Below are 21,409 nucleotides of genomic sequence, written 5' to 3' on the forward strand. Positions count from 1 at the left end.
AGTGCGAAGGAAGATAAGTGCTTACGATATTGTCGATGTCTCTGTAGGATATCAGGCTAGTCACAGAACGTTGCCCTGTGCAGGGTATGGGCTGTAGTATGGTGGTTTTGACTTATGAGCCTCTCCCAGCCCCGCTCCGTGCACCTTCTGGTTCCCATGATTCCTTGTTGGGAGAGTTCGGGGTCGGGGTCCGGTGTGGCACCGTGGCCAAGGCCTTCCGACTGGGAGGACCTGAGGGGTCGGGAAGTGGGCGCCGCTCCCTTGGGTCCACAGCGTGGTGACGGAATACCCGTCGTCCGTGGAGATAGCAAATCCGTTCTTGGAGTGTAGCGGTTGTCGTATATCTTTGTTGGGTTCTGTGTCCCAGAGCTGAAGGCGGCGCCTACAACTCTATAGGGTGAGGCGTACACACCTGTAATACCTTTTGGGCTCTACGGTGCCCGGAAGGGTCTAAAGCATTAGTCCTGTCGTTCCCTGGTAGTCCTTTTCCTGCCAGGGCACAGGGTATGGTCGTTGGAGCCATGGTTGACCCGAATGTCTTGTCTCGTCCTGTACCCATCATTATGAGGGATAGATATCGATCAGGGCGAGGCTCGTTCTGGGCCGTCGGGTGAGGCGGAGATCAATCCCTATCTCTTGGGCGAGACTAACCCTATCCCTCTGGGATCGGGCGAGGCGGAATCCATCCCTTAGCCCTCGGGCGAGACCGAGCCCGCCCTATAAGCGTCGGGCGAGACGGAGTTTGGCTTTGAGCCTTTGGGCGAGACAGGGTTACCCCACAAAGGCGTCGGGTGAGGCCGACCCTGCCCCTCCGGGATCGGGCGAGACGGAACTCATCCCTTAGCCCTCGGGCGAGACCGAGCCCGCCCTCGAGGGGTCGGGCGAGACGGAGTTTATCCCTCGGCCCTCGGGCAAGACCGAGCCCGCCCTATAAGCGTCGGGCGAGGCGGAACCAAACTCCTGTTACTCGAACAAGGGATGACATGACGCCTTTATGCGTCCGGAAGTTTTTCACGTTTAGTGGTTATCGGTTCTGCCTTCTGGGGTACCCCGGTATTAGGTCCCCGACAGTAGCCCCCGAGACTCTAGGCGATTCGGGTAGAACCGCCTGGAGGGTGTTTTTGATTTCGCCGAAGCTAATTTGCCGGAGGGTGCGCGCGAGCGCACCCGATGGGTGTAGCCCCCGAGCCCCCGGGTGACTCGAGTTGAGTCGCCCGGGGGGTTGTATCGGCCCCTTCGTGGGTAAGGCTGGAGGACCTAGTTTTTCTTCATCCGGGTGTTTTTCCGAGTGGGTCGTGTCGTCCCATTTGCTAGGGATTGAATTGGAGCTGTCATAACTGGTGCTTCTGCCCTTGAAGGCGGATCGTTCGTGGATTCCTTTTTAGTTGGGCTGGTCGGCGAGTGTCTGGGTCCTTGGTGGTCCAAAGAAAGAAGAACAGGCCTTTGTGGCTGGCGCTTCCCTGGTGGGTAGAGAGTCCGGTTTCACTTGGGGAAGGCGAACCGTCCACCGAGATTTTTGGGGTGAGAGGATAGGAACTGCGGGCGCGTGTCCCGCGACGTGACGCGGTGGCGCGCGTGGCAGGCCCAGAGATCGAGGCGGACGGTTGCCCTTCTCGCATCCGTCGCCCCCTATAAAACCACGGGGTTTGCCCCCAGGATCCCGTATTTCGCTCCCCTTCCTTTGCGTTCTGAAACATCCACCGCCAATCTTTCTAGCCTCTCGCGCCCACATCGCTTCCGTCGACCGGCCTGCGTTCGTGCTCCAGCCACCGTTAAGCTCGCGCCTACCCTTCCCCCCTACTGCCTCAATGGAGTTGTGGGGCAGATCAAGCATCACCTCTCGGCGTCTGGAGGGCCTCGTCCGCCGTGGCCTTCTCCGCCCACTGTCCGCCGTCCAGGAGTGGTTGCTTCCTGGCGACGAGGGTGAGCCGGTACCGCCTGAAGGGTATGTCGTCTCTTTTGCCCTCTTCCATGAGCGGGGGTTTAGGGTTCCTGCACATAGATTCCTTCGGGGGCTATTAGATTACTATGAGGTAGAGCTGCAGCATCTGACTCCCAATGGGATACAGCATATGGCAGCGTTTGTTGCCCTGTGCGAGGGTTTCCTAGGGATCGATCCCCACTTTGATCTGTGGCGGTATTTCTTTAGCGTTAGTCTGTCGAAGAGGAAGATTGGGGGGACAGAAGTGAACGCGCCGATGGGGTGTGCCAGCATTCATCTGCGCCATACCCGGTCGAAGGGTTACCCGTACATGCGTCTGGCTACATCCAACAAGGGATGGCATTCGCAGTGGTTTTATGTTAGGGATGATGCGAGTGCCCCCCTACCGAAGTATACCGGACGTCTTATTGTGGATGCTCCGGCGTCATGGGGCTGGGGCGTCCAGGCTAAAGACAAGAAGCACATCTCCGACCTTCTCTCCGCCCTCCATGCCCTGAAGGGTCGGGGTGTAAAGGGGTCGGGGATTCTCGGTGCCTACCACGCGAGGAGGGTGGTGCCACTGATGGCGCGTGTGCTTCCCCTGCATCGGATGATGCCAGGGATATCATTCGAGGGGACGGTGCTCGTTGACGAGGCGCTCCCTTATTCGGAAGTGGCGCAGCGTGTCAAGGAGGCGACGGAGCCGACGAAGGATTCTGCCGGCATGGTCCTCGGCATCGTGTATCCGGTGCCCGGGCATCCCCCAATGCGGCCGGAGCCTGTGTTCTTCGAATTCGTAAGCCCTCTTCTCCTGTACTCTTTTCTTTCTCCTGAATCTCCCTTTTTTAATACTTGCCTTTGTGATGTTGGGGCTAGCCGAGGGGGCTAGTCTTCAAGGATAGTCTGGCTCCACTGCCGAAGGACAGGGCTGTGGCGGCGGCGAATCGACTCGCGGCCGAGCGGGACAAGAAGGCAAAGGAGGAGATGAAGAAGGCGAAACGACTGAAGCAGGAGGCACGGGATCGGGGAGAGGACGTGAGCAGTGAGGATGACGACGATGATGATGATGACGACGGCGACGATGAGGTAGCCGTCGACGTGGATTGGGGCGTCCTGGAGGATGAGGAAACGCTGACAAGTGGCCACCCACCCGTGCAGGGGCCCTTTGCTTTTCATGCAGAGGGAAGTGAATCAATGAGGTCAGTGGAGGCCGGCGAGTCCACCGCTTCAGCACGGCGTGCCGGCCGAGGATCGGTGGATGGGGGACGCTGGGCTTGCTGCCGCCGACCCTGAGGCGATCGTGGAAGAGGGTAGTACCAGAGCCGCGCCCGGCTCTGATGCTGCACCCTGCGAGGTGATGGAGGGGAGCAGCTCCAGTGCTGCGCCCCGCGAGACGAGGGAGGGGGACGGCTCCGGTGCCGCGCCCGACGAGACGATGGAGGGGAGCGACTCCGGCGCTGCACCCGACGAGATGAACCCCCTGCCCCGGAGCAGGGGGCAGGCAAGAAACGGTCCCGTCAGGATGAGTTAGGGCAGGGATCTGGGGATCCGTCTCCAAAATGCTTCCGCCGGCCGAGGACGTCAACGTAAGCTCTTGACTCCTCTGTTTTCATCTTTTTTCCATTTTTATTTTGACTTAACGGTTATTACCTTTGTGTAGGTTCTTGCGGACGGGTCACCCCCTGGGGCTGGCGCCCAAGAAGAGTCTCACCCTTCAAGCGGGACAGACGGCGTCGCCTGGAGTTACCCCTGTTTCGGGCAGGGGTGGTGCCGACGTTGGGGCCGTGTTGGCTGAACCAACGGCGTCCATGGTGGCTCCCACGCCCGTGGAGGCTACTGAGCGAGCGGCTTCTTCCGTGGCGGGCGTGGAAGAGTCGGCCGAGGACCGTATGCCGCCGGTGATTGTGACTGCGCTGAGCCAAGATCAGCCAGGCACGGTCGTGGTGGCACCCGAGGGCGTGGTGCAATCCGCGCCGCCAGGTGCCCATGTGGATCCGCCCGTGGCGCCCGAAGCGGTCCAGACGGAGGAGGGTCCAGCCGGAGGGTCCTTGAGTGCGGCGATGGTGCCGCACAGGGTCAGAAGGGAGCCGCCACCGGCCCCTTTGTCGAGAGGAAGCCGCTCCCCTGCGCGGGGGGAGCCGCCGCTCCAATGGATGGCCGCTCAGGACCCATCATCGGCTCTTTTCTCGCTCGATGATCATTCCGAGAGCATGGAGCGGGAGGGTCTTGACGTCGGGATCTCGACCATGCTGAACGCCCTGGACCAGGCCAGAGGGGCCCTCCATGAAATCGTTATCCCTACCACTTAGGTATTTTCTAGGCTTTCTTCTTTCTTCGTATGTTTATGTGTTCTCGCATTTCTGATATCAGTCTTCTTCTTCTTCAGATTCTTGTTGCTCGCAGCCGGAAAAAATCCCTATTCCTCCGTGAGCAGAAGGCGGAGCGGGATCGCCTCTCCGAGGAGGCCCGACTGCGAGCAAACATGGCCGCCTAGCTTGCTATCGTCCAGGAGTGGGAGGCCCAGGCACGTTAGGATGCGGAGGAGGCGCACGGGATGTTCGAGGACCTGTCGGCGAGGTCCAAGCTGGATGGAGAGGAGATTGCCAGGCTCCAAAAAGAGCGAGACGAGCTGTTGCAGAGGAATACCGCGGCCAATGAGAAGGCCAGCGAAGTCCTGAAGGAGCTGGAGATGGAGCGGGACCTCCGGCGGAAGGCCGAGAGTAGGGCCATAGCCCTCCAGCAGAAGGTGGATGAGGACGTTGAGGTGGTCCGCTCTCTCCGGGCGGAGCTTGGTGACGCGGTGGAAGGAAGGTTGAGTGCTGAGAACGTCGCCACCAAGCTGGAGAAAGAGGCTGCCTATACGTGAAGGGCCCTTCAGGCTGAGAGCGATGAGCACGATCGTCTACAAGCCGCGGTCGGGGTGGTCCTCAACGCCCTGAATTTGACGGAGCCGGTGGAGACCGGCCCGCTCGCAGCTCGTGTCGGAGGTATCATGGCTCGGATGGGCCAACTTGAGGAGAGTGCCTTTCACGCCAGGATTACCCAGGCCTTCACCGTCGCCCACGCCCATTATGAGAAGGAAATAAACCTGAGGGTGATGAGCGAAGGCTTTCCGTCCACCTACGAGGATGAAGAGCTGGAGGAAATGGAGAAGATGGTCGCTCCCCTTGCGAAGAACCTGACAGACAGTCTGAAAGAAATGGTTCTCCCTTCGCGGGAGTAATTAATCGAACAATTTTGAGAACAGCTTATATGTAATATGTGGACAAGTGTCGGTACTTTTCGAGTCTGGACGCCTTTCGTGCTTTTGCGTCTTAATTTCGTTTTGTTTGATTTTTTTGCGATTTGATTTTTTACGGTCTTACCAATATGTTCCCCTGAATTATGCCGCTGATTATAATGCGAGGAGATTGAGGAGGTAGCCATACCTTAACAGCCCCCGAGTAAGGTCCGACCCCCGCACCTGCTGGGGTCGGGTGTTACTAGAGATCGGAATCGTGGTTTTGGTGACAATGGATGTCGTCGCAATAATCCCCATCCTGTCTTCCAACAGAAATTCCAACTGGGGACTGTATGGGCTCGGCAAGGTGGGGCCTCTGAACCTGTGTCCCTGCATTTGTTTGGCCCGAGCCCCCGAGCCTTGTTAGGGTCTGATAGGGGTCGGCCGTTTTTTGCGTGTTACCCCGTCCTCGGTTTTCGCAATCGGAGGGGCTGAGTGAACGACACTTGCCTCGACAGCTTGAGTACCGCGCTCAACGAGCTCGCTAACGGGTACGTTCGTGCAGAATCCGGGTCCATCATTTGCTGATGGGGTCGGCAGAGCCCTCTGGTGGCACTCCATAACTTCTTAACCCGCCTCCCGGCAGATGCCTGAGTCGTTCGATAAGCTCAGGGGGCCCGATGGCCTCTCCTCGATGGAGATTCTGTGGGTTTGGCTCGAGGTTAGAATCGAACGAGAGAAGGTCGAGACGTCCTGGTTCGCTTCTGAGCGGGATCGGGCAGGGCCGCTGGGGCTCGTCTTGGTTATCTCTCCCTGGCCCTGTTCGGCGTGAGGCGGCCTCGAGCCCTTCGCGGGCCGACCTTCGAACCTCAGCCTATGGTTTCCTATATCGAATGAGGCGACAGCCGTTTCGTGGTGTGACACGAATCGTTGGGATGCAATTTTTTGCATATGAAATGTTTTGAATGCAACATTTAATTGAAAATAAAGGCGGGGTCGGTAACGTTACCTTGGTGATATGTGTGGCGGAAAAGCTCCTACCAGATGGGTTCAGGCCCTGACGTTTGTGACGAGGTTGAAAAAACCTGCGTAAGAATTGATATTCTTTGTTTTTGTGTCTCGGTGACGATCCGAGCCGTTCAGTTAACTTGGGCAGCCTGACAGCTTCTCCTTTGGGGGAGACTCTATAGGCAGACCCTTCCGATCCCTTCTTTGAGAAGGCAGATGTCGAAACTAGAGACGCGAGGGGCGTTGAGTAGGATTTTTCTGGTAAACAGAAACACCATAGCTATCGGGGCGTAGGGTTTGTTAGTTCATCCAGTTTTACTCAAGGCTTTGTGCCTGTATGTCGCGCTCTTAGTTTCAGACATACGGAGGGGTCGGGTGAAGAGGATATCTAGACTGGTAGTCATCCTCGGCAGCCCCCGAGTGATGCTCGCGTCCCTGCTATTTGACGGGGTCGGAATCTTGCGAACGAATTTTAACGCATAAAGTGAGAAAGCTGAGAGGCTTATCTTTCTTCAGTCATTCGTTCGTCGTGTCTTCTGGGCCGAATGGTCGACCCAGGAGATCTGAAAGGTCCCATCATCGGGTCGTCTGTGGTCCTACATGGGGAGGCGAAAAGTTGTCTGCCTATGTGGGTGCCTTAATCGCCGCGTCCGGAGCGGGTCAGTGGCGGGCCATACCCAGGCAGTGTTTAGTTTGACCGAAGAGGGACGCCTCGCAGACCGGGGTTCGTCCCGTCACTTCTGGCGCGTCCCCTCAGATATCAATCAGCATTGATTGCATATTAAAAAAGAGGGAAGGGAGAGGGTTTTTTGTCCGACCTTTCGCCTTTCCTCAGTTACAGCGCTTCTTCTTTAAATAGGGAGGGGGAGAGGAGCTCTCCTCCCACCTCCCCTTCTGCCTCCGAGCCGCTATCTCTCCTTCTTCTTCCTTTCTGCCAAACGCGTCCGTGCGTCACGGTGGTTCCTGAGTGAGGAAGAGTAATGCCAGAGGGAGATAGAGAACTTACGACCTTGCTCATGAGTCTGGTGCGTGATGTCGAGCCGGAGGTTATCCAACGTAGATGAGATGGTGCGCGCGGCCCTTGGTGAGGAGTCGCTGCTGCTGAAGGAGAAAAGACGTCGGTGGGCGTCGTATGTTGTTGACTGCGCCATCGTTCGCTGCGCTCCTCCCTTGGCGGGAGGCGTTTCCTGCCCATACGCCGTTGTCAGGGTTATGGCTAGGGATGATGGCGTAGTCCCCAGATGCCATGACGGTGGCGTTGCTGCCGGGGTTGTGGCTGACGACGATGGCGTAGTCCCCGGACGCTCCGGCGGAGGCGTCATAGATGGTGGCGCCTTCGAGGATCCAGCGAAGATGTCGCCGATGGAGAGCATGGCACGGCGCCCGCAGTAGACGAGCTAGCCCGTGTACATGCCCTCGACGTCGCCGATGGAGAGCGTGGCACGGCGGCCGTAGTGGACGAACTGGCCCGTGTACATGCCCTCGACGTCGCCGATGGAGAGCGTGGCGCGACGATCGTAGTAGCACTTGTGGTAGAGCTGAGCCGAGACTGTGATGAAATAACGTTGTGGGGAAGCCCCCGAGTAAACAGTCTTCAGAGTATATTGTTCCTTTTTTGTAATGACATCGCTTTGTAAGTGGTGAATTCATGCAAAAAATGAACAAAATTACATCCTTTGCTTATGGCAAGTCATTTTAGCGCTTTCCAACTCTTCTCATGGTCTAAGTCATAGGAAGCTAGGAACGTGGGCAAACTAATTCTGATTGAACTGGTGAGCAAAGAGGTTGCAGCCACTGGGGCATGGGTGTCTCGCAGTCCTACCAGTTGTATTCAGAATTGGTTCCCAAGATCTTAGCCCTCGAGACTCATTTACGAGGCGAATGGAAAACTTATAGAATGTTTGTAAGTATAACACAGGGATTTTTTGCAAGCGCGATACTTGTATTACACATAACATATGTTACGATCACATGCCAGCCCCCGAGTGAGGTCTGACCCCTTGCGATTTGTAGGGGTCGGAAATCACTAAGGATCGGGGTTCTGTTAAGACGAAAACTGATAAAGAAAAGTGTAAGCTTATTTTAAGGATAGAAACGACGTAGCTGCTCAATGTTCCAGGCATTGGTGAAGACCTCCCCTTTGATGGTTTTCAACCGGTAGGCGCCTGGGAGAAGTATTTCCACGACGATGTAAGGCCCTTCCCAGGGTGGGGAGAGTTTGTGACGATCCTTGTTGCTCTGTACAAGGCGGAGGACGAGGTCTCCGACGTTGAAGGCTCGACCCCGCACCCGTCGGCTGTGGTACCGCCGCAACGCTTGCTGGTACTTGGCTGAACGGAGGAGGGCGATGTCGTGGGCCTCGTCCAGCTGGTCCATGGCGTCTTGGTGAGATGCCTCGGCTCCCTTAGCGTCATATGCTCTGATTCTTGGTGCTCCATAGTCAAGGTCCGTCGGGAGAACGGCCTCGGAGCCGTAGATCATGAAGAAGGGTGTGTAGCCGGTGGTCCGGCTAGGAGTCGTCCTTAGGCTCCAGAGCATAGCCGGGAGCTCAGCGAGCCAACGCGCGCCGAACTTGTTCAACCGGTTGAAAATTCTGGGTTTGAGGCCTTGAAGAAGCATGCCGTTTGCGCACTCGACCTGTCCGTTCGTCCAGGGGTGCGCGACGGCTGCCCAATCGATTCGGATGTGTTGTTCATCACAGAAATGAATGAATTTCCTACCGGTGAACTGCGTGCCGTTGTCTGTGATGATGGAGTTCGGTACTCCAAAGCGATGGATGATGTCGAGAAAGAACAACACAGCTTGCTCTGATTTGATTGTGGATATTGGCCGAGCTTCAATCCATTTTGTGAACTTGTCTATGGTGACAAGCAGGTGGGTAAAGCCTTCGGGCGCTTTTTTAAGTGGCCCGACCAGGTCAAGCCCCCAGACCGCGAAGGGCCACGTGATGGGGATCATTTAGAGAGCCTGGGCCGGGAGGTGTGTTTGCCGAGCATAGTATTGGCACCCTTCGCAGGTGCGTACAATTTGCTCGGCATCGGCTACTGTGGTGGGCCAATAGAAACCCTGTCGGAATGCCTTCCCAACCAAGGTTCTTGGTGCGGCATGGTGTCCGCATGCCCCACCGTGGATGTCGCTCAGTAGGAGTTTTCCCTATTCGCCAAGGATGCAAAGCTGAAGAATTCCGATGTGACTTCGTTTGTAGAGTTCGCCCTCTACAAGAACGAAGGATTTGGCGCGTCGCGCGAGCCGTCAGGCTTCTGTCTTGTCGGTTGGTAGTACGTCGTGGAGGAGATAGTCGATGTAAAGTGTTCTCCAGTCATTGGGAGGATCGGACTCCATTGCTGGGTCTTCTTCAAGCTCCATGACCTCGGGGTCAGGAGGAGCAGTTGGTGGATCGGCCTTGGGGGTCGGACTAGAAGGGCCATCATCGGCTTGTTTCGACCCCGCGTAGCGTACCGAGGGTTTGTGTTGGTCACTGGCGAAGACGCCTGTTGGAACTGGCTCTCGGCTGGATGCTGCTTTTGCGAGTGCATCGGCCACTTCGTTGAGGTGCCTGGGGATATGATTGAGTTCGAGGCCGTCGAATTTGTCCTCCAGACGTCGGACCCCTTGACAGTATGCCTCCATCTTGGTATCGTGGCAGCCCGACTCTTTCATGACCTGGTTGACGACCAGCTGAGAGTCGCCCCTGACGTCAAGGCGTCGGATGCCTAGCTCAATGGCGATTCATAGGCCGTTGATGAGCGCTTCGTATTCTGCAATATTGTTTGATGAGGGAAAATGAAGCCGAACCATGTACCTCATGTGGACCCCGAGGGGGGATACAAAGACTAGTCCTGCTCCGGCGCCCTTCTTCATTAGCGATCCGTCGAAGTACATAATCCAGTACTCTTGATCGACGACTGCTGGTGGCATCTGGACCTCGGTCCACTCCGCGATGAAGTCAGCCAGTGCCTGAGATTTGATCGCCGTTCGGGGGACATAAGAAATGCCCTGATCCATCAGCTCGAGTGCCCACTTTGCGGTTCTCCCCGTAGCGTCATGGCTACGAACGACCTCGCCGAGGGGGAACGACGTCACTACTGTCACGGGGTGTGACTCGAAGTAGTGGCGTAGCTTCCTTTTGGTGATGAGGATGGTGTAGAGGAGTTTCTGGATCTGGGAGTAGCGGGTTTTGGAGTCGGATAACACCTCGCTGATGAAATATACAGGGCGCTGCACCTTGAAGGCGTGCCCCTCTTCTTCTCGCTCTACTATTAAGGCGGAGCTAACCACTTGGGTGGTGGCCGAGATATATAGTAGGAGAGATTCTCCATCGCATGGAGGAACTAGGACCGGCGGCTTAGTTAAAAATCGTTTAACCATGTCAAGTGCTTCCTGAGCCTCGGCTGTCCACTCGAAGCGGTCAGTTTTCTTTAGGAGTCGATAAAGGGGGAGTCCTCGTTCGCCGAGGCGTGAAATGAATCGACTGAGAGCGGCAAGGCACCCGGTGATCCGCTGAACCCGCTTTATGTTTTGGATCGGGCCCATCCTCGTGATGGCTGATATCTTCTCTGGGTTGGCTTCGATGCCACGCTTGGAGACGATAAAGCCGAGCAGCATGCCCCTCGGGACCCCAAAAACACATTTTTCGGGATTGAGCTTGATGCCGTTCGCCTGGAGTCTCGCAAAGGTGCGTCCAAGGTCGGCGACAAGGTGGTCAGCCCGCTTGGATTTGACTATGATGTCGTCGACATAGGCCTCAACGGTTCGCCCGATGAGGTCTCTGAAGCAACTAAGCATACAGCGCTGGTACGTTGCCCCAGCGTTCTTCAAACCAAACGGCATTGAAACGTAGCAAAATGATCCGAAGGGCGTGATAAAAGACGTCGCGAGCTGGTCGGACTCTTTCATCGCGATCTGATGGTAGCCTAAGTATGCGTCCAGGAAACAGAGGGTTTCGCACCCCGAGGTGGAATCGACTATTTGGTCTATTCGTGGCAAAGGAAATGGATCCTTTGGACACGCTTTGTTGAGGCCAGTATAATCAACACACATTCTCCATTTCCTGCTCTTTTTCCGAACAAGTACAGGATTTGCTAACCACTCTGGGTGGTATACTTCCTTGATGAATCCTGCGGCCAGTAGTTTGGCTATCTCCTCGCCGATGGCCCTGTGTTTCTCCTCGTCGAAGCGGCGCAGGCGTTGTTTTACTGGCTTGGAGCCCGGGAGGATCTGGAGAGTATGCTCGGCGACCTCCCTCGGGATGCCCAGCATATCCGAGGGTTTCCACGCAAAGATGTCCTTGTTGGCGCGGAGGAAGTCGATGAGCGCGCTTTCCTATGCGGAGGAGAGCATGGTCCCGATTCGAACTTCCTTGCCCTCGGAGCTACTGGGATCCAAGAGGACGCCCCTGGAGCCCTCTGCCGATTCGAACGATCCAGATGACTTTTTTGCGTCGGGTGTCCCCTCAATGACCTCCTCCCTGAGGGTGGCGAGCTCTTCGGATGCGATGACCGCGGATGCGTGTCCGCATAATTCGATCTCGCACTCGTAAGCGCGCTGGAAGGAGGTGCCGATGGTGATGATCCCATGGGGGCTCAGCATCTTCAGCTTCAGGTATGTGTAATTGGGTACGGCCATGAACTTCGCGTAACATGGTCGCCCCAATATGGCGTGGAAAGTCCCCGAGAACCCCACTACATCGAAGGTGAGGGTCTCAGTCCGGTAATTGGATTGATCCCCAAAAGTGACAGGCAGGTCAATCTGCCCTAGCGGCACGGCTTGCTTTCCTGGCATGACGCCATGGAAAGGCGCTCGGATGGGGCGGAGGCGCGTTCGGTCGATGCCCATCTCGTTGAGCGTCTTGGCGTACATGATGTTGAGGCCGCTGCCCCCATCCATCAGTACCTTGGTGAGCCGCTTTGGACCGACGATCGGGTCGACGACAAGCGGATACCTTCCCAGGTGTGGGATGGTATCTGGATGGTCGGTTCGGTCGAAGGTTATGGCGGATTCCGACCACCGGAGATAGGCTGGTATAGCCAGTCCAGCGGTATAGACCTCTCGACGTGCGACCTTCTGGCGGCGCCTGGAGTCATAGGCCATTGATCCTTCGAAGATCATGAGGGCACCGGTCGGAGTTGGGAAGGTGTCGTCCTTCTCCTCCGTGTCGTTAGTGGTGGGAATAGGCTCCTTCCCCTGCTCCTCCTTATTCAGACCCCCGGCCAAGTATTTGCGCATAAGGCCGCATTCCTTGTATAGGTGCTTGGCCGGAAAGGCGTGGTTTGGGCATGGCCCCTCGAGCATTTTTTCGAAGTGGTTCGGAGTGCCCTCCACGGGCTTCCGGCCACCTTTGCGGTCGGCAGCGGCCGCGAGCGAGTTGTCACGCCGTTGCTTCTTATTTTTCCCTTTGGCGGGACGGTTGGAGGCGCCTTCGCTGGCGTCCTCGTCCCGCCTTGTCTTTCCGTTGGAGCGATCAAAGATGGCTCCGACTGCCTCCTCTCCAGAGGCGTGACTGGTGGCGATGTCCAGAAGTTCCTTGGTAGTTCGCGGGCCCCTGCGTCCTAGCTTGTGGACCAGGGATTCATAGGTTGTTCCGGACAGAAAGGCTCCTATCACGTCGGCATCGGCGATGTTCGGGAGCTCGTTGCACTGTCGGGAGAAGCGCCGGATGTACCCGCAGAGGGTTTCATCGGCCTTCTGACGGCAGTTCTTGAGGTCCCATGGGTTTCCAGGGCGTTTGTACGTGCCCTGGAAATTACCCACGAAGATCTCAGTCAGATCCACCCAACTCTAAATGGCATTGGACGGTAGGTGCTCCAGCCATGCTCGTGCCGAGTCGGCCAAGAACAGCAGGAGATTGCGAATAATAAAATTATCGTCACTCGCACCACCGGCCTGACATGCAAGCCGATAGTCTTCGAGCCAAAGCCCAGGATTTGTTTCGCCAGAATATTTAGGAATGTTCGTAGGCGGTCGATACCTTAGGGGGAACGCAACGTTGAGGATGTGCCGGCCAAAGGCCTGAGGGCCTGGTAGAATGGGGCTCGGGCTTCGGTCCTCGTTGCTGTCGTAGCGCCCGCCACGTCAGGGATGGTAGCCGTGGCGCGCTGCTTCTCCATCGTCGCCGTGGGCACGTCTCCGGGCGTCGATGATGCTACGTACGTCGCGGCCATGGCCGAGGCGTTGATGTACAGGGACGACGGAGGGCTGCCCGCCGGCTGGCGGTGTTTGGTGTACGGATGTGTCTTTGGTGGGACGCACTGAGGGCGCGCGCTGGCTGGTGTCGGGTTCGCGTCGTCGAGACAACGAACTTTCCGCCTGCTGCGCTGCTGCACGCTCGAGCAACGTGCGAATCTCCCGATGAGCGCGTCGATCCTCGGACGTCGCGGCCTTCGGGAGGCCATGCAGCAAGGCGGTTGCTGGGCGATGTTCTGGCTGGCTCGAGCAAAGTGAGGAAAGGCCCCATCGTCGGTGAGGATCCTTTGATGTATGGTGCGGGCTGTGGCGCGCGCGCGCCCCCCGTCTTTGCGGCGTTCAATCTCGCGATTGATGTCCGCGTATTCCCGTGCGAGCCCTTGCCCGGCCTCCTTGATTTCCTATTGACGAGCCTTTAGCTGCTCCATCCTCAAGTGAGATGGGGCTGTCCCCTCCTCCCCGGATCTACTGTCAAGATTGTTTGTAGGGGTGGCCACTTCCCTGGAGGCGCTTTTGGCGTGACCCTCAGGGGTCTGCGTCATGTAGCATTCCCGGGAAGGGTGGTGACTCCCCCTACTGGAATCTGAGCTGGAGAGCGATACGGGCTCCTCGTTGAGGAGCTTGTAGAGGGTCTCCGTATCCTGCTCAATCGCCCCCACGAACTCGATGTCCGTGGGTGGTTGAACCACACGTAGCGCCAGAAGGCGGCCAGCGGTTGCCGCAACGTTGCGGAGACCGAATAGAAACGCTGTCGGGGCGCTCCATACGGACCCTTCCGGACACATGGTGGCATTGTGAGAGGCCTCCTTGGGTGACGGGTCTCCCCGGGAGTTGCCCGGTGGACCCTCAAGCCTGAGACGGCTGAGGTTGATGGAAGGGGGAGATGGGGCGGCTGAGTGAGTCAGTGCCAGCTCTCCTTCTAGTGTGATGATGAAATCCAAGTCACTGAAACGCACGTGTGTGCCCGGGGCCCAGGTGATTGCATGGGTGGTCATCCAAGACCTGATTTGGAACGCGCAAAGCCCCTACCCGGCGCGCCAACTGTCGGTGTTTCGTATAAGCACCGGCAAGTAAATTTATGGTAATGCGCGTTAGACTCGGATGGTGCGCTAAAGGACACAGGATTTATACTGGTTTGGGCGGAACGTCCCTACGTCCAGTTTGTTGCTGCTTGTGTTATTAGCACCGTAAACGATCTGTAGTAAGGGATACAAACTGCCGAGAGAGGGACTGGTCCCAAGTCTCTGATCGAAGGGTTGAAAGGTAGTCAAGAGCTTCGTAGCTGCTTGAATGTGTGTGAATGCGTTCTATCGTTTGGTCCTCTTTTTTCCCCCTCCCTTCGATGGAGGATGTGCATCCCCTTTTATAGATGAAGGGGGAGGCTTTACAAGGGTGAAGACTCCAGGATGCGTATTCTTCTTAGTCTTGTGGCTTACGTCTATCCGATTAGGTCCTTCATCCTGATGAGTGCGAAGGAAGATAAGTGCTTATGATATTGTCGATGTCTCTGTAGGATGTCAGGCTAGTCACAGAACGCTGCCCTGTGCAGGGTATGGGCTGTAGTACGGTGGTTTTGACTTATGAGCCTCTCCCAGCCCCGCTCCGTGCGCCTTCTGGTTCCCATGATTCCTTGTTGGGAGAGTTCGGGGTCGGGGTCCGGTGTGGCACCGTGGCCAAGGCCTTCCGACTGGGAGGACCTGAGGGGTCGGGAAGCGGGCGCCGCTCCCTCGGGTCCATAGCGTGGTGACGGAATACCCGTCGTCCGTGGAGATAGCAAATCCGTTCTTGGAGCGTAGCGGTTGTCGTATATCTTTGTTGGGTTCCGTGTCCCAGAGCTGAAGGCGGCGCCTACAACTCTACAGGGTGAGGCGTACACACCTATTATACCTTTTGGGCTCTGCGGCGCCCGGAAGGGTCTAAAGCATCAGTCCTGTCGTTCCCTGGCAGTCCTTTTCCTGCCAGGGCGCAGGGTATGGTCGTTGGAGCCATGGTTGACCCGAATGTCTTGTCTCGTCCTGTACCCATCATTATGAGGGATAGATATCGATCAGGGCGAGGCTCGTTCTGGGCCATCGGGTGAGGCGGAGATCAATCCCTATCTCTTGGGCGAGACTAACCCTATCCCTCTGGGATCAGGCGAGGCGGAATCCATCCCTTAGCCCTCGGGCGAGACCGAGCCCGCCCTATAAGCGTCGGGCGAGACGGAGTTTGGCTTTGAGCCTTTGGGCAAGACAGGGTTACCCCACAAAGGTGTCGGGTGAGGCCGACCCTGCCCCTCCGGGATCGGGCGAGACGGAACTCATCCCTTAGCCCTCGGGCGAGACCGAGCCCGCCCTCGAGGGGTCGGGCGAGACGGAGTTTATCCCTCGGCCCTCGGGCGAGACCGAGCCCGCCCTATAAGCATCGGGCGAGGCGGAACCGAACTCCTGTTACTCGAACAAGGGATGACATGACACCTTTATGCGTCCGGAAGTTTTTCACGTTTAGTGGTTATCGGTTCCGCCTTCTGGGGTACCCTGGTATTAGGTCCCCAACAGCGAGGTTGCAGGAAGGGCTCCCTAGCCTCCGCACGGAGTGAAGGGCCATCAAGAGCTCCCCTGGCTTTTTGTATGACCCTCGTGCTTCCTTTTCGCTCGAAAGGAGGGGTTGTTTTGCCGAGCCCCCTCGAGTGTGAGCCGGGGTCGCTAGGTCTCGGCAAGATTGCAGGAAGAGCCCCCTAGCCTCTACATGGGGCGAGAGGTCTGTCGGGGGTTCCCCTAACTTTTTTGTGCGACCCTCACACTTCCTTTTCGCTCGGAAGGAGGGGTGGAATGTGCCAGGCTACCCTCGGTGGGCACGAGCGTTGGCACTTCCGGTGAGCTGTTATCGGGTAAGTCCGAGTGGAGGCCCATGCCCCATTCGCTAGGGGACAGCTAGCGGTCCAGAGACACACTCCAAGAGTACCAGAGGGTTTCTCTAGTGGGTGCCGAGGCCATTCGCTAGGCCTTGGTGGCTCGGTGCCTCCCTACGGTGGGATCCCATTCAGAGACCTTCCTACCGGTCTCGGACACGACTTAGGGCGTCCCAAGCGTTTCGCTTGCTTGGGCCTCGTCCCCGTATAGGCTCGCCTGCTATCGTCCCTGACTCTGTTGTCCTGGGGCGGCTGTCGAAACCCCTTGGGGCCCAGCCTTCGAACCCCTGTACCGTAATAGACTCAGAGCCTGGTTCCTTCGTATGAAAGGAATAGGCTCGGGGGAATATCTTCCCCATTGGCTCGGCAATGGGTGGTGCACCTTTTGAGGCGGTTTTCTAGGGAGGCAAAACGACGCCTGCTGCCATAGTGGCTGAGGGTGACGTGGTGGATGGGACGTAACTGTTCCTGCATTTAATGAGAAAGAAGTGGGCGCATGGGCCGGCGAAATCGGCTCGTGGTTAACTACGCCAGATCGGGGGGGGGGGACTTCCCCGATTTCATCGCCCGTTCATTTCACCTTCCCCCTGCATAAATACTCAAAGAGTCTCACCCCTCGTCACCTTACCTCACCTGCGTTAGCTCTGCCTCCATCGAGCCGTCGCTAGAGCAGCGGGTGCCGGGAAGAAGAAGGGAGAAGAGCGAGCCAGGGAGAAAGCGAGAAAAAGCGAGAGCATGGGAGAGAGAGAAAAACTCACCGTCGCATCCGTTCCCTCCATCGTCCTCATGTCCGGTGACATCGTTGTTGTCGAGGCGGACCCCTGGGATCCTTCCGATGTCACCGTGGAGACGCTCTAGTCGCTCGTCAATGGCGGACTCCTTCGTCCGGTGACGGACCCTAATAGGCCGGAGTGGATCGCTTCATACGGCGAGCTAGAGCCGAGGCCTCGTGATAGCTATGTTGTGAGCTTCATCTCCTTTCACGAGCATGGCCTCGACGTCCTGGCGGATTGGTTTATGCGGGCGCTCCCATACTACTATGCGTGGAGCTCCACAACTTCAACCCCAACTCCATCGCACAGGCAGCCATCTTCGTTGCCGTCTACGAGGGGTACTTGGGGATTGCTCCCCATTGGGAGTTATGGCTCCACCTATTCTGGGCGGGGCACACCACTAAGTCGACGGGCACGTCAGGTATGAGGAAAGCGACGAGGGCCGGCGGCTGCACTCTCCAAGTGCGCTAGGACCACCTGCACCTCTACATCTTGACCCAACTCGCGTCATCCAATCACCGGTGGTACACAAGCTGGTTCTACCTTCGTAACGACGACGGAGGACTTCCCCCCTACACTGGGTGGATTGTGGGGAGCTGCCCGGAGAGATGGAAGTACGGCGTCCCGAAGGACGACTAACCCAAGTTGCAGCCGCTTCTGGAAGGGCTAGCGAGGCTACAGGGCCATGGTCTTACCGTGGCTGTGGTCGGGCCGCCTTCCACCGCTGGAGGGTGCTACCACTGATGGCTCGGCGGTGGCGGCTGTTCGAGATGAAGCCGGGTGAGCCCATTGAGGGCATCCGGATGTCCTCCTCTACCCTTTCCGACGAGGAAATTCTTCGTCGGGTGGGGGAGACGGTAGAGGTGAAGCTAAGGGGCGGCAACTTGACCCCTATCGCGATGCGACCGTCGTGGGGGTTCGTCTTGCTGGTAAGTCGTGTGCCGCTGTAGCCTCCGAGCCTCCTTAGTCTCCCCTTACCCCTTGTTCCCTTATGCGCATTCGTCGTTCCTGCAGGGGATGAGGGACGTGCGTTCCTCTCCGCCGCCCATTCCCGAGGACGCGAGGTGGTGGGCGATCAACCGGGTGCACGCTAACGCGCAGAAAAAACAGAAAGACGCCAAGGCGGTGAAGCGCACAAAGCAAATCCTCGCGCGCGAGGAGCTGGATAAGCACCGCCGTCAATAAAGGAAGGATGGTCTCCCATTGGAGGAATCCCCGTTGCCATCGCTGTCGACGGAGGCCTCGGACAGGGATGATGAGGGCGAGGTGGGGCGAGGTCCCCTGGACCATCTCCCTAACGTGGTGGAGGTGGTGCCCGGGGCATTGGCAAGCAGCCCGGCACTCCTAGGAGGAGGAGGAGAAGCGGACCCGGGGTCGGCGATTACCTACCCCGGGGCCGAGGCCGACACGCCTGGGGCGTGGGCGTTCAGCAAACGCACCGTCAGCCCGGTGGGCTCGACGGTGGTGGTGGTACATGTGGCAGCGGAGGCGACGCAACCACCCCCACGGAGGACCGATGGGGCGTCGGGGTCCTTTGAGGACCGGCCAGTGCCGATGGACACGGAGGCGATGCCTCTGCCACCGCCGCCGCCTTTGCGGATGAGGGTGATTGTGGCGAAGCGGTTGCCATCCCGTTCGAGGTAGGTGTATTTTTGGTGGGGTCACAGAGCCTTTCGTTCGCTCTTTGGTCTCGTACTGACCCTATAGGTGATTTTTCCTTAGTTGGAAGCGGCCTACGGACGAGCTTCCCTTGGCGCCCCTTAAGGCACTTAAGGCGAGCCCCGACTCCTCCGCCCACTTGGTGGCGGAGGCACAAGCCGCTATACAACGCGGCGCGGCGTCGGCGAGGGCCGACCCGAAGGAGCCAGCCACCCAGGGAGGGGCTACCGAGGTGACCCCGACACAGACGGGGGAGGGAGTGTTTCCGCCCTGCGAGGGCGAGGCTCATGAGTCAGATGGGGCCGGCGTGCCCTTGGTTGCCGAGGCCCCCGGGGTCTCCGAGGCTAAGGCGATGGAGGCCGGGGCACCCAAGACCGCTGAGGCCGCAGCGGCGGAGGTTGGTGTTTCTGCGACCTCTGAGGCCATGATGGTGGAGGCCAGAGCCCCCGAGACCATCGAGGCCATGACTGCGGAGGCTGGAGCCCTCGAGATCACCAAGGCCGATGTGATGGCGGTGAGGCCGTCTGCCCGGGAGGCAGAGATGAAGGCGGTGGAGGCCTTGGTGGTGCCCTTGGTTTAGGGCCCACCGCTGTTATGAGAGAGCGCCCGGGAGGCGGAGGTCTATCCGATCTCCTCCGACGATACTTCCCGAGCACGGGGGGTGGTTGACGCCGAGGAGACTAGCGCCGTGGAACAGCCGACTCCAACCTTGGGCAAGGGAAGCTTGGCCCTCATGCGGGTGTGACCCGAGCCTCGCGGGTGGGAGCACCCACGTGTACTGTGGTGGAGCCGGGACGACCCTGAGGGGTAGCCCCTATTTGCTCTTGAGGACGCAGCCGGGGGCGGGCGCTGGGACACCTTCGAGCAATACCGCTAGCTGGCGGAACGGTCGCTTTGGATGGCGCTGTCCATGGTGGCCGACGAATTGCCCGGAGTCGCCCAGGTTCGCGTTTTCCTTTCTCATGCGACGTTGTCTTTTTCTGAGTTTTGTTGCAATCAATGACCCCTGTTCTGCTTCCCTAGGAGCTCGAGACCCGGTCCCTTGGGAAGTTAGTCTTTCTCCGGCAGGAGAGGGACATCTGGGACCAGCTCCAGCGGCAAAGGGGCCTGCTTGCGGGAGCCAACGAGCTTCTAGCGGCGCGGAGCGCGGAGGTGGAGGACCTTCGGCTTCGTTGTGCCGATGCGAGGGTCGAGGTGGTCACGGCCCAGGGGCAGGTCGCCCCTTTGACAGCGTGGGTCAAGGAGTTGGAGGAGGAGGTTACCCGTGTCGCCGGTGATCGGGATGCCTTCAGGTCCTGGGCTGAAGAAGCGACGGCCTCAGGCAAGGCCCTCGCTGGGTAGCTGGGGGCGGAGGAGAGTGCGCACTAGCTAACGAAAGGCGCCTTGGATGAGGCCCTTGCGGTGGTTGAGGCCTCGCAAACCAAGGCTGTGGTTTGGAGGGGGACGGTCGAGGGTGAGTTTTAGTCCCCTCGTTTTGTTTTCTTTTCCTTATGTTCGCTCCCTAACTTCCTTGTGTGATGTAGAGCTGGGGAGTGAAGCTTCCAGGGCGGCCGAGGCCTCTCGGGTCGAGGCCCAGCGGTTGAAGGAGAAGGCCGAGGCCTCCTGGGCCGAGGCCCTGCGCTGGAAGGAGAAAGCCGAGGCCTGTCAGGTCGAGACCCGATGCTGGGAGCAGATGGCTAAGGGTGAGTTCCATGGGCTTCCGCCCCTAACTTAGGTTATTTTTTCCCTCGCTCAACCTCATTCCGTTTTCTGTGGTGCAGAGTCAGAGGCAGAGGTTACTCGGGCAGCCAAGGCTTCTAGCGCGGTGCAGACGGTGCTCAAGACCGAGATCGGGGAGCACGAGGCGCTGAAGCGTGCTGCCCTTTCCGCCTGTGAGGACTTGGAGGTCGAAGGGGTTCAATCAGGTAGCTCCCTTGGGAGCCGTTTGATCGCGCTGAGCAGCTAGATGTGCGAGCGGCTCTGAGGAGCGCTGCACACGGGTGTTAAGCGGGTGTTGGCCGTCATCTCCTCTCACTACGTTGGTGTCGACCTCTAGGCCATTAGTGATGGCTATGTCTTGCCTGATGATGACGAGGAGGCTGATGCGGCGGTCATGAAGCTGATGGAGGCAGCGGAAGGCCCTGGCACGGCGCTGGCGACGCTCTTCAAAGAGGAGGTGGTCCCTCCCCTACCATCTGCCGATGCTGGAGGCCCTGAGCCTTGACCTGGGCCCAAGGGGCCATGTAAAAATAGAGTAAGAATTATCTTTGTACCGTAACGCTTGTGGCCGTCGAGGCCTTTCTTTTTGAAGTATTTGTGTTTCTTAGTTGTTTTTTTTGTGTTTCTGAGCCTCTGCCCTCTGTTGCTTCTGATCAGATTTCTTTTGCAAAACTCCTCCTTGGAGCCTAAGCCGTCCCTTGGGCGAGAGGTAGTGAGGGAGTGCCGTAGCCTGGAGGCATATGCCATCTCACAACTCCACCGGCTTCTCGCTTAGGAAATAGACTTTGGCCCGAGGGGTTTTTACAACCGATTCGTCAGAGCATGCTGGAGACTTGGCATAGGAATTTTTTCGAAAAACGACTGAAGAATGGTGCATGGGACTTAGGGGGAGTCCCCCATCTAGCCCCCGAGGGAGGCTTGGTTCTGCCGAGGCAGAGCCGAGTCTCCCTTACCGTGTTATCATATTGTCGAGACCCACGATGGGCTTGGGGGGGTTTCTCGAAAAATTAGACCAACTAAAGAACGCTTTTTAATTGTATTCCGAGAAACAATATATA

The 21,409-nt window shown here is 58.0% G+C and overlaps 2 long non-coding RNA genes across 2 annotated transcripts; both read left to right on the top strand.

Moving 5' to 3' along the window:
- Positions 1 to 3,255: 3,255 nt before the first annotated feature.
- On the top strand, positions 3,256 to 4,544 carry LOC136451280 (uncharacterized). The gene is made up of 3 exons (XR_010758575.1): positions 3,256 to 3,507; positions 3,582 to 4,230; positions 4,308 to 4,544. It is a non-coding gene; the product is annotated as an uncharacterized lncRNA (long non-coding RNA).
- A 15,276-nt stretch (positions 4,545 to 19,820) lies between these two features.
- LOC136451281 (uncharacterized) lies at positions 19,821 to 20,781 on the top strand. The gene is made up of 3 exons (XR_010758576.1): positions 19,821 to 20,106; positions 20,177 to 20,335; positions 20,414 to 20,781. It is a non-coding gene; the product is annotated as an uncharacterized lncRNA (long non-coding RNA).
- Positions 20,782 to 21,409: the final 628 nt, after the last annotated feature.

Source organism: Miscanthus floridulus, chromosome 5, assembly GCF_019320115.1.
Source record: "Miscanthus floridulus cultivar M001 chromosome 5, ASM1932011v1, whole genome shotgun sequence".
NCBI lineage: Eukaryota > Viridiplantae > Streptophyta > Magnoliopsida > Poales > Poaceae > Miscanthus > Miscanthus floridulus.